The sequence below is a fragment of the Pavona decussata genome, unplaced genomic scaffold (genome assembly GCF_977016875.1).
Source record: "Pavona decussata unplaced genomic scaffold, jaPavDecu1.1 SCAFFOLD_14, whole genome shotgun sequence".
In the NCBI taxonomy this organism is placed as follows: domain Eukaryota; kingdom Metazoa; phylum Cnidaria; class Anthozoa; order Scleractinia; family Agariciidae; genus Pavona; species Pavona decussata.
Window position 1 is genome coordinate 919,970 of NW_028145437.1, and position 17,120 is coordinate 937,089.

At 39.9% G+C, this 17,120-nt stretch overlaps 1 long non-coding RNA gene and 1 pseudogene across 1 annotated transcript; both read left to right on the forward strand.

Annotated features, from left to right (window-relative positions):
• Nucleotides 1-1,067: 1,067 nt before the first annotated feature.
• Nucleotides 1,068-5,929, forward strand: LOC146487608 (uncharacterized; annotated as a pseudogene).
• A 6,695-nt stretch (nucleotides 5,930-12,624) lies between these two features.
• Nucleotides 12,625-16,010, forward strand: LOC146487609 (uncharacterized). The gene is made up of 3 exons (XR_014868518.1): nucleotides 12,625-12,737; nucleotides 14,162-14,268; nucleotides 15,235-16,010. It is a non-coding gene; the product is annotated as an uncharacterized LOC146487609 (long non-coding RNA).
• The last annotated feature ends 1,110 nt before the right edge of the window (nucleotides 16,011-17,120 follow it).

The following is a 17,120-nucleotide window of genomic DNA, read 5'->3' on the forward strand; positions in this document are numbered from 1 at the left end:
TCTATTCGCATAGCGCACCTCTGGAAATGGCCCTGTTAGGTTGGCGTCCTTGGTACAGTAAATGTTTGAGCATTTTTTTGATGACATTAGGAATGTTTTGAAGGAAAAGGATCTATTTGGGCTAATGTGGAACATTATAGAAATTTGGCAATTATTGAATTTGAAAGTGGTTGAGCCTTTAAATTTAAAGTGAATGATGAGTAGGCAAAGGCGTGATAACACACCACCACAACAAGGTGCAACTATCTTTTTCTACTCTCCTTCCTTTCTTTCGGAGAGCAGGGAACAGCCACTAAGTTTTTAGCTTCAGTGGACAAGGCCGAACGTTTAGAGTATCTAAGATAGTCTGCTTTAGCTTGGAAATACTTTGCGCAAGTCACTGTTCGCATGCAAGTCTCGAGTCATTGTTTACTTCAAATACTACTCTATGTACCTGATAATACTTTATTACAAACAATAAAGTTTAATAAAGGCAATAAACTTGTTCATGTTTTTCCCTAACCTAACGAGTTGTGCTCGATCTAATATTTCAAAACACCTTAAGGTGGCTTACGACAGCATTTTTGACAAAATAAATATCGCGCGCGCGTACTGTCACGTAAGCCCCGCGCGAGTACAAATCACGCGTGCCCTCAAGGTAAACTCCAAAACAAACATGGCGGCCGCAAAAAAAAAATTTTTCAGGTTGGTTGCCCTTTAGTAAATTGCTTGAAAACGGTTGTTCCCCTGGCCGAAGAGTCATAACTGGGCTTCCCTTTAACAGATGTTGGAGTCTAGGCTTTCGAAAAAGATTGTTTTGCCCCGTGAACGAAGTTTATCGTGCTAGCGTGACCCGCTTTATCACAATGTCACCGTCACATGAAGCCAATGAAGAAAGTCGGCCGACCAGAAATTACGACCATCTCCTTTAGTTTGGCTAAGTTTTGCGGGCACAGCTTGAGTATATGGCTGGTTTTCAACGTACAAAAAGCGTAGTTCATGCAGCTGGAAAGGACGAAGGTAGTTCATCATCGCTAACCGATCTCCGCCTCCAAAGAAAGCGTAAAATAGCTGCTCGTATGAGTAACATGCGTCTGAGCAGAGAAAACGAGCTTCCAGTCAAACAACTTTGCCACGAAGACGCTGGAGATAGCCAGGTGAGTTCCAAAAGAATTTTTACGGCGTATAACGGGTAAAACTAGTCACGTTTTCCCTAAAATCGTACAACCGGCTCCAATGTTTATTCGCCTCGTGAGCAGGTTTACCGCAACTTGCATTGTTTATATTCGCACTGCGAGCGGTTTTGCTGCAACTTTGTCGCATCCCCGGACTGCGTCCAGGTAAACATTGGCAAGAATATCTCCAAACGTCACTTCTCTTCTTTGCTAGAAAAAAGGTACATCAACCCAGCTACCCATTACTGAATTCGCAAACAGCTTAGCTTCAATGAGAAATAAACCCTGTAAAAATATGTTTACAGAATCATTTCCAGAATCTGCACTTTGAAAGGAGTAATAAACAACCATAACGTGTCTCATTTTGTTCTCCTTTCCGAGAAAAATATAATAATACTTAATTAATATTTATTGTCCAAGTGCTGTACAACAAGAAGCATGAATAGCAAGACCACTGATCATGAGCCGGCAGATGCAAACTTGTCCTTGGAAGGATACAGGATTATAGACATTGCAAAGGTCCAACGGGATCTCCAAAAATGCCAACGTTGTGGAAAAGGTATTCAAGAACATAACACTACTCTAAAAGTTCTCCATATTTAAGTAAAGAGGGAAGGACACTGTTTACAGGGTAGTTCTTAGTTGGAGATATAGTTAAGTACTTTTCAACATTGCATAATAACTATTTTTCAACGGAAAAAACAACAACGAACACAAACAGGCATAAGCACAACGGATGTGCAGAAGTTTATTGAGAATTACAGCAATGACCACCCCCCAAATATTCACAGTGAACTCTGTCAGAACAAACTCCATAGTACGGTGTTTGTCGGTAACTAAACTCCCTTCAAAGTGGGCATCCCTCTACACCTGTTTCTGGGTATAGGGGTGAATCTAGGGGAGTGGTGCAGGAGGTGCACCCCACCCCAGAGATGACCTGCGGCTTTCTGATATAACTAGTATTCTGCAAAAAATGGTGGTGTACCCCCTCCTAAGAAGAATCCTGGATTCACCCCCGAGGGGTACTATATCTACATCTCGGAAAGTTCACTGTCACAATTGTTCATTGACCAATTTTGAACTGTTTGCTATAGAAGATGCCTAAATGTTCAAGAGGTCTTTAATTAAATATACATGCTCCAGACACAATGTTTTTAGTCTCCTGTTAATCAGCATAAACACCAAAGACATATCTCAATGCAGTGTGTGTATGTTGGGGGGGAGGGGAGATTCAAATATATTAGTGATATAGAGGTGCAAAATTAGCCAACTTTGTATACTGCCAAAAATTCATTAGGCCAAAATTAAAGTTATTCTTCTTGTCAATTGAATGCTGTTTAAGATTAATGTAAATGAAATTAATACAGTTTTTAACCCCTAAGAAAATTTGCTTGAAAAATTCTAAGACCAAAAAATCCACACCCTATCTCTAATATAGCTGAGCAACCCCCCCCCCCCCACCCTCCTCTGTATACATAATTTATGTACACTTTATATCCAAGTAACAGCTCTTAATTCAGTATCAGAAAAAACAAAACAAAAATAACTGCAATATATATGGGTTATTGGCTAAGCAAGAGGTCAAGATAGCGGGATATTGGCCAAGTTTTTATTCCTGCGCTGGTAGCCAATCAGAGCACAGGATTTGTATGATCTTGCCCGCATGCACTACCAGCCATAACAATGAAAACTGTTTAAAAATTTTATCCACCTGCATGTGACTGCAAAGAAGCTGGATATAAGCAGCAATATTGTTCCAATCAAAGGGACCATGTCAACTATTTTTAGCAACATTATGAAAAACGATTCAATTTTTAGCAATAGAACCCTAAAAATAATGGTTCAGCCTTGTTCAAAGTCACTATACCAGTGCACTAAAACTATAAATAAAAGATGACCCTTAGTCTGGGAAAGACTAAGGGTAATAAGTAATAATTCCAGTGCCCCTTCCACAACAAATTGGTAAATCTCGGTGACATAGCCCCTTTAAACAAAATTTGTATGTAAATTGTCCATTTCAGACTGTGTTATTCCCTAAAGGAATTTCTTGTCCCTTTGCATATCACAAAAATATACTTTGATATACATGTGTGTTGAATTCAGTTTGAAAGAAACTGTTCTAAGAGTAACATCAAATGATGTCAAATGGATAAAATAAAAGCAGCAAAGAACAAGAAGTCAATTAAAGACAATTAACAAATACAATTAATTAATAGTGATTACATTAACATTATTTACAGGGCCACTGTCACTGGGAAATGTACTGCATGAGCAAAAGTTTGGACTTGCTAGTCGTCTTTCTATTAAGTGTAATATCTGTCAGCAAATAACAATGTATCTACAAGGGAACAACACAGAACAAGAACACGGGGGCCAAAAGCATACGATGCCAACACAAGATTTGCCTTGGCTTCAATTGACAATGGAATTGGCTTTTCCCATGTGAATTCCATACCAACATCACTCAATATTCCAAGTTTAACAAGGAGCACATACAAAAAAAGAGAAAGAGAGATTGGAGAAGCCGCTGAATGTGTGGCAAAAAAATCGTGCAAGGAAATGCTCTTTAAGGAATCTCAAATGGCCAAGGAAAAAGGTGTTGAAGCTGATAGTGATGGTCTCTTGCCACTTTCAGTGTCTAATGATATGGGGTGGTCAAAGCGAGGGAGAGCCCACAATTCTCTAATAGGCCATGGTGCGGTAATGGGTTCAATTACAGGAAAAGCACTTGATTACACAACGAGAAAGCAATTTTGCAGAACGTGTTCATCAGCAAAAAAAGATGGTCATGATCCTAATCCCTGTGACTGCAGACTAAACCATAACAAATCCTCTAAGTCAATGGAACCTTCAAGTGCTGTCGAATTGTTCAAACGAGTTTCTTCTGTTGAGAGTGACACCCCAGCGAAATATTCTGTTTTCATTGGGGATGATGACTGTTCAACAATATCCAGAATTCGCGAAGAGGTTAACTACGAAGTAGAAAAATGGTCAGACACAGTCCATTCTAAACGTACATTAGTGAATCACTTGTACAAACTTAAATCTGGAAAATCGTTCCCTCCTGGCGAGTCAGTCCTTTCTAACAAAGTGATTGAATACTTTGGTAAATGCTTCAGCTATGCGATTGCTCAAAATGCAGGCAACAAGAATGGTTTGAAGCAGTCAATCTTGCTCATTGTTCCCCATGCATTTGGTGACCATGACAATTGCAAAGAGTGGTGTGGTTATAAAAGGGATACTAAATCATACAAACATAAGGACTTGCCTTATGGGAAGGACCTTATGGGGGAGAACCTGAAGAAGGCATTGGACGAAGTGTTTGCAATTTACACCAGTGACAATGTCGTCAAAAATATTGCACAGAACGCATCTTCCCAATGTAACGAAAGCCTCAATGGAACCATTGGTTCTAAGAACCCCAAAATTCGCTTCTATGGAGGCAGTGAAAGTGCTGACCAGCGGGTTGCCTGTGCAGTAGCACAAACAAATATGGGCAAGCAGTACCTTGTGAAAACTTTGGAGGTAGTGGATATTACACCTGGATGTACAATGACCCAGCAAGTCTCAAAAATGGACTATGAAAGGAAGCAAGACAAAAATCGAAAACAATGCCCAGCATTTAAGAAAAGAAGGCAACAATTGGTTAAAATTCGATCAAACAAGAACGGCATGTCAGAAGCAAGAGAGGGAATTGTGTACCAGTCTGGAAGCGCTTTAACTTTAGAAAACAAGGGTTACTAATGCATCTACAATTTCAAAAGCTGAACTTTGTGACATTGAAAAGCAAGTAACTCCACATTGCCACAGGCCAATAAAGAAATTTTAACAATTCGATGCGAATTCTGAATACAATTTTATCCTATTCGATACTGAAACTAATTGCAGTGGGAAAAAGCTGAACTTGTGGAACTGACAGCAATATGCCACAATACTGGTCAATCGTTTACAAAATTTGTCTTGCCGAAAGATAATATCAATGTGCATGCAAGCAGAGTTAAGAAATTTTATATAACCTCATTTGGGAATGGACGAATCCTGTACAGAAATGGCATCCAGTTACCCACAGAATCTTTATCGCAGTGCTTATTAGGTTTTGCTGACTTCCTGAAATCCACCATTGCGCCAAATCAGAAAACAGTGAAGACTTTCATTATTGGAGATAATGCAAATGCCTTCGACACACCATTGCTGATACGAAGCATAAATAACAGTGAAGATCATGTCCGCGCACAGTTCAAGAACTCGACTTGTTTTTCTCAGACAGTCAACCACTGGTGAGGCATGTAATAAAAAACCGACAGCTCCGCCACGCAGACGGCACAGTGCCCACGGAAAATCTTTGGGATGTTCACAAATGCCTATTTCAAAGCGAATTTGAAAATGCGCATGAAGGGTTGGCCGATGTCACTGCACTTCGAAAAATCCTCTTCGAATCCAACCTTGCCCTTACGGCAGAAAACATTGTTAACAATAGCCAAACGGTGAATTTTTCCACTGCTGAAATTGACGTCAACTATCTTGATCTTATCTTCCACAACAAGTTATACGACGAAACTGACAACTCCGTAATCAAGAAATCCCCCGCGAAAAAGCTCGCTGACAGTTGTTTGACACTGGATGCATTGAGGAATCTGTACACGTCACACGGAGCACATGGAGTTGCCGCGCTGTTGTCAAATCCACCTTCTTCTTCGAAAGGGAAATCACCACGAGGAACAAAATGTGCAATCACACTGCAAAAGATAGTTAACTATCTGAAATCCCATCCATGATGTCAAGGTGAGTGGATAAAATGTGCAAATCAGATGAGGTATTCCGCCATGTTATGTTCCAGTGTATTTTCCGGGGTGTTTCGAACTGCGCGATGCGACAGAAGATCCCTCGAACAGTGCTCCACATAATTATAAACAAAATGATTCCTAAGAAACGTTAAATGAATTGACTGTAAAATGTGAGGTAGGTGCTGTTTCAATCGCTTGCTGGCCCCCATAAAACAAACCTAAAGTCAGCTCTCGCAAAGTTCACTTGCTTGATTTCACATGATCATTCTCGTCCCCTGAAGAGCTCGCGGTGATTTCACTGCTATTGCGCGTGCAGGTTTTCCCCGAAATTAGCGCATGCGCGATACAACTTTCATTGAGGTCGTAAAAAGAGACTTTCAAGCGCCAAATTCTCAAAAAGTAGTCGTACAACCCATGCCCACATTTTGAGAAGTGGCAAAACTCACCAAGTATTAACCTCAGGCAGTTTTTTGTAGAAATCTGTAAGACAGATTTTTATGAATTTAAAATATGGCTAAATTACAGCATTTTCCTCTGTGGTGAAAATTCTGTCTTACGGATTTTTGTTTTCTTTTGCAGAAATGTTTATTCATGGCTACTCTTCAAATCCTGAAATTTTGAGCTAGGGTCGTACGGCTAGTTTTGGAGGTGGAAACACTCAAAACATCTAGTTTCCAGTCCTTCTCCGAGAAATCGACCTGCTATTTTTGGTGTTTAAGAGCTTGTCAAAATCGTTTTGAGATGAAAATCGTCTTTTGTCACTGTTGTAGTAACAAACAACACCAAAAAAGTTCCTCCTTGCTGTTTCCTTTGCAATGGAATGATATCTTATTTTATCTTCTGAAAACTGTAGTAAGCCACCTTAAGAGCACCGCAGACTAAACATCAAGCTCACAAATGTCGTCGCCGCGATATCACAGCGAACAAGGCCTTCAAAAGATCTGCAGTTGTACAGACAGAGGAAAGACTTTTCTTACAACACAATGATCTTATCTTCTGCAGTAGCAGGACAGTTAAAAACATTGGCTAGCTCACAAATTTCAATTTCTTTTTTTTTAGAATAAAGGAGTATTTTTCGCGTTATTCAATCCTCTCCACCAGACAGAGAAATACACGAAATTTTGAGACTTGAATTGGGGATCCTTTGGTAAAAGCTCAAAACTTTAGAGGTGAAATTTAAGGATGTTCCATTGGATGGATGTTAGTGGGTTCGTAGTTTGTTGCCGTGGAGACCAATCTTGAAAACTTGGCTGCGAGAAAAATATCGGTTGCGATTTGTTTTATTACCACCATCCAAAACTCATACATTGACTGGAGAAGCAGTGAAAATTCTCATGAGATTTTTAGTGAAACCTTTGCGTACTATATAGCTCTTCAAATCATAACTCAATATCTCCTTAACTTTTTGCATATCTATAATTCATGTAACTTTTTATTATGATTTGATATTTTATTGCATGAACGGCTTCCTTGCAAACTGTTTCCCTGTAATTAAAGAAACTCCGTGTTTGAGTAAAAGCTTATCAGTCTATAAATATGTCTTCCTTCCTTCCTTCCTTCCTTCCTTCATTTCTTTCTTTTTTTTCTTGACAATTGTCTGCAATAAGTTACATGTTTGGTCTTATGCTATATGGAGGGCCCTAACGCCAAGCTCCTTTCACCTTTAATGGGGTAACGGTGGGTGAACAAGGCAAATATACAAAAACAGCGTAACGTAACGTAATCTAGTGTGAAAGTGCAATGTTCACAAGTGCCTGTAATTAGTTACATGTTTGGTCTTAAGTTATAAGGAGGAGCATAATGGAAAGCTCCTTTCACCTTTTATGGGGTACCGGTGGGTACCGGTAGATTGGTCTAACATCGATGGTGCAATACCCAAACCAAAACGCCTCCATTTGGAAAAAAGACTAGACAGACAGCTTGTATCACTGTCCAATACAAGTTTGCGACCATGCAGGATTTCAAAGTCGGCGTGGTTGTAGAAAACATGTGAATTCTAAGCATAGCTGGTTCTTTTATTTCGATGGAAAGCCCGAACTGAAACATCAACAACAATCGCTGCAAGTTTCCCCAACCAACTTATTTGTGACCACTACAAGTGACTGTGCATCCACCGAAACCACAAGAATGCACGCCACCAAGTTATTTCCTTCATTTTCAGTCTCTGGAAAAATTGGCCAAGATTTCGCCAATTGGTTGACTGGAAGTGGGGGTGGCTACAAAAAATATCGCACAGCTCAACAACTAGCTCAGAGAAGCTTTAAAGTTTTGAAACTTTGTTGCGAAGATGAGGAGGAATTGACGTTTGAACTGATAGACTATAGTCTTTGCTCTCCAAATTGTTCAAGTTCATTGACTTCTTGCAAGACGAGTGCAAACTCGGACATGGTGGACGACTGGGATACATAGACGCAATTTCCGATCTAATAGACTTTTGAAAAATTAACGGAGCATCGGACGCAGTTTTGCAAAACCTATCTGCGACTGAATTGTACCTTAAGCGAGCTCGAAAGACGGTGGCAAAGATGATAAGATCGCAGTGGTCTCAAGACCTGGATATCGACACGTTGGAAGCCCGAGGTCACTGGGCCACGATGGACGAACTGTTACGAGTCGTGACGTTTCACTTGCCACGTTACAAAAACACCGTCAAAACGGGTAAGAACTGCCCAAATCAGATAAACCTGTCAGACTTAACATTTGCCACGAGGTTTGTGTCGATGTATCTGTTCATCAAAGTGAAGGGGTCGTGCCCAATGACTTATCAGTATTTGGCGGTGGACGTGGTCAATGCAGCGAAGGCAAACAGAGGATTCGTCAATCAAAAAATGTTCAAGATCGCTGATTCTGACCGATGCCCGCATGCAAGTGCTCCATAATTACATCTCTATCGTCAGGCCATTGCTGAACCCACGGTGCGACTATGTTCTCATCATGAGAAATGGAGGCCAGCACAGTGAACTGGGCGATGTGATGAGCAAACTGGTGTTTGATGCGATTGGCAAATACATTTATCCGACTCGATATCGTCAGATTGTCGAAACACAAAGCCTCAATCAATTGACTAGTACCGAGCAGAAAATTTTCTCAGAGGACCAGAAACACAGTTCTGCTGTCGCAAAAATCCACTATCAAAAGCAATGGTCGCGCGAAGTTGCCGTCAAGGGGCACGAATGTCTACTAAAAGTTCAAGGAAGCAAGGGTTCAGAAGTGGACGCGGACATTCACGCTAGATTTGGCGTTTCAAAGTCAGCCTCCTCAACGCCAGCTGAAAATGCTGATATGGAAATTCTGCCACAAAAGACTACGGATGACCAACCTGTTGAGGTCTTCCAAAGTCAGAGAAAAAAATTGTCGTGTATTGAAATTCACGTCAAATGAGGACAATTTTCTCTAGAAAGGAATCAACAGGCACGGGTTTGGACAGTGGATGGCTATTTTGAGAGATCCTGAGTTAAAGTTTCAAGAGGGAAGAACCGTGGACTCTTTAAAGAAAAGGGCTGGACTCAAAATGCCGCTAGGTTGTGAATAACACTAGTAGAATAGACACACAGCACAAACAGTGTATTTTGTACAGAACTTTACTCTTTAATTGTGAAAGAGATAACTTGGATTCAGTTGTAACATAAATTAGCAAGAAAAACAAGAGAAAAATAACATTGACATAACAACAACAGCATCCTTAAATGCGAAATTCGACATGCTTTTATCATTAACTTTTATTGGCTTGTGAAATAATTCAAAATCGTATTTGTGGCCTTCCTTTTGCTAATGCCAGGCTGAACTTCGTCTGTTGGGCGGGATTGTTTTTTTACCCTGCTGGGAGTCTTCGCGGATGCGGCAGGTTCTCTCAAACTGTGTGTGACTGGCCTCCCAGCTTGCCACCTGGGTGATGAAGAGATCCTTGTCGTCATCGTCACTTTTATTGGTCTGGCTACGAAGCTGTGACGGGTGTCTACCACTTGGCTCGTCTTGGGGTACTTCGCTGGGAAACAGCAGCGGACACAATATGCAACCAATGATTTCCGCTTGCTCCTCTGAACACCACTTCAGTTGCACAGCCTTCCTTCTTCTTTCGAGCAAAACATACTCTTAGAGGTCTCGAACTTCCTCTTGTTGAAACCTTGCCTTTAATGCGTCTACTGCAATTTCTATTATGTATTGAAGGGCGCGTTTCGTGTCTGGATCTGTCGCTGTGTCTTCTTGTTTCTGTAAGTCCTGCAGTTCTTTTTCGTTTCTCAGCACCCACCCATCCTGGTAATAGGCACGAGCTTTTTCTGTAAGCTGCCGTTCTTCTTCAGCTTTCTTCTTAGCAAAGTATTCTCCTCTGCTTTTCTCGATGTTCGGATGGTAGGGTCCATCCACCGAATGCAGCAGGTCAGCATCCTCTTCTTTCATCATGCCAAGTGCTATCCATCTTGCTTTGGTCTCAGCGAGTATTAGACCAGACCATCTTATTTACAGTCTGTTTCACCTCAAATTTAAATTTCCTAAACAGTAATTAATGTTTTCTTGGATAAATTCATTCTGCAAGAAAACTAATAAATATTTAGCATAATTGTAGGCTGGGCTGGATACATAATTGACTTATTTCGAAGTTTAGGTTGTCATAGTTTTACTCATTTTTGACTATTTTGCACATGACCTTTAATTAAGTAGTAAGTAATGGGCACATGCAAAATAACCGTCAAATATAAACACAAATGAAAAAACGCACCTTACTGTATGCTATGGAATAAAATAAGTTTCAGTGCTCATTTAACTTTTACTTTCAAAAACAACTTTAATAGTAGCTGTGTGCCATAAACGTGCTAAACAAATTTTGGTCAAAACCATACCAACTAGATCTACTGAACAGGGAAAAAATATTAATACAGTAACTGGAATTTCTTTTCAAATCTCAATTAAAAATAATGCTATTATTTTATATCATAGACACTAGTCTTAACAATTAACTTTGGGTAGCTTCTGAGTTTTTTGGAGAGGCTAAGTCTATGTTCCCACAGTACTGGACGAATTTTCGACTGGTTGAAAAATTTGTCCAGAAAATTTGTTCACACGCAATCATGCAATATTTTCTTTCTGTTTACACAGGACTGACTAACCGATTGAATTTTAACCTTTGTCAGTGGTTTTAACATCTGCCCATGTACATTTCTCTCGTATTCTAGCTGAGTTACCAAGCATCCATGCAACCATGTCTTTGCCATACAAAAGTTTACACGGTCAAGGTGTTCACATCGTGCTGGTTAAATTTTTTACCGTACCGGTTAAAAATTTGTCCCCGATTTTAGAGTTCAAATTTATTAATGGCAGGCGTCTAAATTTTCGTACGGTTAGCATGGCTCCGTCTGAAAGCAATACCTAACCGCACAAAATTTCAACCGGTCAAAAATTCGTCTGGTACTTTTTTGAACGAAGCCTAAGTAAGCAGATGTTTTTAGGAAAAAGCCTCCACATTGTTTGCTACAAAGAAACCCCTTAAAAATTGACATGTACATCATTTTCATCATTTACATGTATTTCCTTTCTTCTGCTTTTTTCTTCTGTCTTTCATGTTTCTTTTGTCTTTCCTTCTTCTCTTCTTTCTATCATCCCCATTACCCACTCTATCACATTCTTCTTGGTTTCCTCCTTCCTCTTTTTCACCTTCTTTCTTTTTGTCACTATTCTCCACTCCACATTCGTCTTGTTTTGCTCCTTCTTCCTCTTTTCTTAATTTCTGTTGACCTTCATCTGTCAAAATTATTATACAGTACTCTTAATTCAGTTGGTGCATGATAATGTCGTTACAGTTGAATGGGACATGCTTAAGAGAAAGTCCATGTTAGATTCGGCCGTTCGATTTCCTTCAAATTTTCAGCAACAGATGAAGTTGATATAACATTAATGAAAACACGTCTTTTGATTCTAAACACCCGAAATTTTGAGGCGAATGTTCAACCCCCCCCCAAACCCCCCAAAATCGACCTTTCACTAGCTCGAAATTAACCTGTTTTCGGATGTTTACCTCCGAAAGAATATTAATACAAAAAACCTAACATTTATACCATGAACACATACACTATACTACTTCACAAATATGGCATATAGAACTCATATTATTGAGAACTTTTAAAAGGAGGGCATCTTAAACATACCGATGTTATTGATTCGTGCACGGAGCATGTCAAGTGCTGCAACAAAAACCAACATTTCTCAAAATTCCGACTTACTCTGGAAGTCTTGTGTAGTTTTGAAAGAGTACAAGGATAGTGTCCTTAAACCACGGGATAAGATTAAGTGGCTCTCTATACTGCAAAAAGATACGGCCGCAACAATTTTGGGCAAATCTCTTATTTTCCAACATGTGTTGTGTGACAGCGATGGCATCCCAAGGCAACAAATTTCGACTTTTTCTGTCTTGACCGCAAATTAAAGTAAACAAGTGCGTTTTAAAAGGGTAAAAAATTAAAAAAATACCTTAAAAGTTCCAGTTTTTCCTCCAAGACTTCATGTTTCACCTATTAACTGTCAGCAAATTTGATGGCAACGTCACGGATATCGTGACACAGGATCCGTGTTCTTAAGTTCGCTTGCAGGCAACGATCATGCTGGCTAAAAACCTGAACATCTCTACAGTGTTCCGTGAAATTAGTTTTGTTATTCAATCCGGCACTCTGAAGAATTGATTTGCATATATTCACCTGTAGATGTACTGGCAGCTGCAGTAATGATACTTGGGGTGACAGCAGAAGATGGAGTGCTCCCAGGCAACACACTGCTGACTAAGATGAGATCATAGCAAGTCAGATTAAATGTAAGTTATTCATCATATGTGCTGTGTATATGGTTGTCGATCGGCAGTTGCCAAACATAGCAGTTGTTACAACTCAACAGTTAGGTTATCTAACTGTAAAGTAGCAGACCTAATTTTGGTTCAAATTTAGTGCTAACCTGCGATCAGGCGCTCTTTATTTTCGGAGCGAAAGTCGGCGTAGAGTGGGGAGGGAAGAGAGGAGGGGAGGGAAAAAAGAATGCCTAATACAATTATTTAACCAACTGTCTGCCGCCCCTAAATTAAGAAATCTGTCAACAGACTGTCAACAGCAATGTTGCTTGGCAGGTTTTATGACACGAAGGCGGCAAGTTGCAAAAGGAATGTCTGTTTGAGATGTCGCACTGCTTCCTTTGCAAAACAGGTTTTATAAGGGGTTATGCAGTTCCCCTGTTTAAGTCAACAAAAAACAGGGAATTTTGTGGAAAGAGTGGTGGAACAGCTGAAAGTATCGTTTTGTCAGATTTAATCAAGAGCGTGGGGATAAAGGCTGCTGAACTGCACAGATTTCCTCCATCGTTCACTAAGCCATTCTTCAGCGCTTCCATAAACAATGTTGTAATTGCCTGCCTCGATTTCTTTGCTGATCTCAGCAGACTCTCTGATCGTCGCAGCACTGATTCCGCAATCCGTCTTTTGCAGGTTAGCAACCTGTTGCTTTCGAATGTATTCGAGTGGACTGACCACGATAACAGAGGTTCTTGAAGCATTTGAAAGGCGATGCATATGTTCCAACACTTTTGGAATCAACTGGTCGGAAGAACGGCTAAAACGTCTTCACCCAAACACATGATTCTCCTTATACTTTCTTTGCTCGTCCTTCAAAGATTTGTGAATAAAATCTCGAAGAGACAACGAGAATTCGCTTTCAATGTCCAACGCGATAGCCGCCATGATAAACTAGTGTTTTGAGCATGCTTCAGACCGGAAGTCGCAATTTTAAGCCCTGTAACCAATCAGAATGCAGCTCGTTGATTCTTTTGTTTTACGACCAATCAGAAAAAAGCCAGATTCTGGCTTTTTGGCAGACGGCTCGTTTAATAATCTTATCAGGCATTCTTTTTTCCCTCACTGGCCCCGCGCCAGTCCGTCGACTTTTCCTGATCTCGCGCTCCGAAAAAAAAAAAGGGCGCCTGGTCGCAGGTTAATTTAGGGCCAGATTTTGGCTCATTTCATAGGGTTAATTTTAGTACGGGTAAGTCAGGGGCAGTGTTGCCAGTCTGAAATCACCAAAATTTAAAAGTTTTTTTAATTAAGCGTGCTGTTCATGAAATATCTTATTATGAAATAATATTTTTGACACTGATTTTCCTTAACAGGTATGGCACTGCATTCCTCATTTCACATAAATCTAAGTGCATATATATACACCTCAAGCGAATGTATTTGCATATATTCACCTGTAGATGTACTGGCGGCTGCAGTAATGATACTTGGGGTGACAGCAGAAGATGGAATGCTCCCAGTCGACACGCTGCTGACTGAGATGAGATCATAGCAAGTCAGATTAAATGTAAGTTACTAATTAAATGTGCTGTGTATGTGGTTGTCAGCAATTGCCAAACATAACAGTTGTTACAACTCAACAGTTAGGTTGGCTAACTGTGAAGTAGCAGGCCTACATGTAATTTTGGTTCAAATGTAGGGCCAGATTTTGGATACCCTTTGTACAGCCACCCACCCCCCAAAAGAGAAAATTGGAGAGGGACGTCTGTGTGTTACCATTGATAGTCGTGTTCCTCGCATAAATTTATTTGTACATTGAAACCATTTCAGTGTCACAGCGTCTGATGTGACATCAGGAGGAAACAAATGAAAGTGTTGGCTGCACGTGATCTTTGCATGAGACCGCTAATGACCTTTGCCATGGACACCCCAGTCACGGAATAATTTCATCACTACAAAATGCTGTTTGCTTTCGTTAATGTTGCTTTTTAACGTCAAAATTTTACTAATGTAAATCTCACTCACAAAATGTAACAAATTTCCATTGTGATTTCTGCAGCCAACTCTCAAGATATTTGTCAGAACGACCGCTAAAACGCAGGGCAGTTTGTTCAACATGAACTTCGAACGATCAATCAACCAATCAGGACATTTTCCACACATTCCAGGAAAAAATCACGTGGTCTTCAACACAATTATCAACGGTAACACACAGACGTCCCTCTCCGATTTTTCTTGAGGAGAGTGGTTGGCTGTCCGCAGGCCAGATTTTGGCTCATTTGATAGGGTTAATTTTAGTACAGGTAAGTCAGAGGCAGTGTTGCCAGTCTGAAATCACCAAAATTTATAAGGTTTTTTTATTAATCGTGCTGTTCATGAAATATCTTATTATGAGATTATGAAATAATTTTTTTGCCACTGATTTTCCTTAACAGGTGTGGCATTACTTTCATCGTTTAACATAAATCGATCTAAGTGCATATATATCATATATATACCTCAATTGAATTGACTTGCATTTATTCACCTGTAGATGTACTGACAGCTGCAGTAATGATACTCGGGGTGACAGCAGAAGATGGAATGCTCCCAGCCGACACACTGCTAACTGAGATGAGATCATAGCAAATAAGATTAATCCCCAGTTCCCTCTATGAAACACGCCTGAAGTGCATCATGGTAGCAGTATGCAACATAACAAGTTTACTTGTGTGACTTATTTATAAATTTGTTTTAGTGCAGATAAAATCATTTGATTATGCTAGGCTACTTCGATCATCATTTGATTCATTAGAAGGATAAAAGATAGTCAAACACATGTCATTTTGAATACAAAGTTAAACCTTGATTCCCTGCAGGCGTGTTAGATAGAGGGAACTGGGAGTTGTAAGTAATCAATTCAATGTGCTGTGAGGGGATTATGGTTGTCAGCAATTGTCAAACATAGCAGTTGGTTGGCTAACTATAAAGTAGCAGGCCTAATTTTGTTTCGTTTGGGCCCACTTTTGGTTGAAATTTGCTGTTTACTGTTTATGAAATATCTGAAATAATATTTTTGAAACTAATGGTAGTTAACAAGTCAGACAAACATGTGTCCAGGTGAAATACTGCCATTTCTGGAAATCAGAAAACATGGCAATTTAACCTCTTATTTAGTACACACCACTACTAAGGGTGTATGTTCACGGTAGGTTTGACCGTATTGCCAACTTCTCCCGTCTATTTCAATGTCCCTGTTAACACAGTGCCAAAATTTAAACACATTTAGGAGTACATACCTGGTTTATAAAGCATGTAAATTCGTCTTGACCTGCTTTTGCCAAAAAGACGTAAAACATCCCTCCCGCTAGGTATGTCAGAACATACCCGTTCCAACGAGCTGCCACGTTCAATTGACTTGTATAACCGAATTCTGCAAAAATAAAAATGGACAGCATCCTTCACTGTATGTTAGGTTAGCCATTCTCTCTAAGAGTTCAGCGATTCCTAAGTATTAACAAGTAACACCCTGGCCTGCTGAACATCGCACATCATTATTCCCAGACTGCCAGGGGTTTTCTTTCATGGTGGCATTTTCTGGTCAATCCTGGCACTAGCAAGGGGAACACATGTACATGTGGTGCATTTGTTTGTGGATAATTGTTGATTTATACATAACTTATAACTGGGACATTAAGACACTAAATGTTTTAATTGGTGTTTTCCCTTTTTTAGAATGTGTTTTTTCCAAGACCTGTGATTAAGCTGTAGAAAATACAAAAAAACCTTTTAAATACAAAACAGTTATGAAAAATTCCCAGTATTAGTTTTGCAAGTTTTTAGTATTTCTGCTAGATTGAAAGCTGTGTAGAATTACATTTACATGTAGTTATGGAACAATATATATATATATATATATATATATAAAATTCCTGAGCATTGTGAAGGATTCTTTCCCAAAGGGCCACCCGCTGAAGAAAATATTTAACAAAAACACGCTTAAGATAAGCTACTCGTGCATGCCCAACTTGCAAAGTAAAATAAGCGCGCACAACAAGAACATGCTTAAAGGCGATGAAAGAACCACAACCAGAACATGTAATTGTAGGGTCAAGGCAAAATGCCCTTTAGCCGAAGAATGCTTGACAAAAAACGTCATCTATCAGGCTGTCGTAACAACCCCCCATGGGAAGGAATCTTACGTGGGTCTTACCGCGACTGAATTTAAGACTCGCTACCGAAACCACCTGTCGTCTTTCAAAGACCCGAAGAAAAAGAACGCAACGGAGCTGAGTAAGCATATCTGGCGCCTAAAAGAAAACAACATAGAATTTACCATCACGTGGGAAATAGTGGCACGGGCCAAGCCGTACTCAAACTCTAACAAAAAATGCAATCTTTGCACCACTGAGAAGTACTTCATCCTGTGCGAGCCGCATC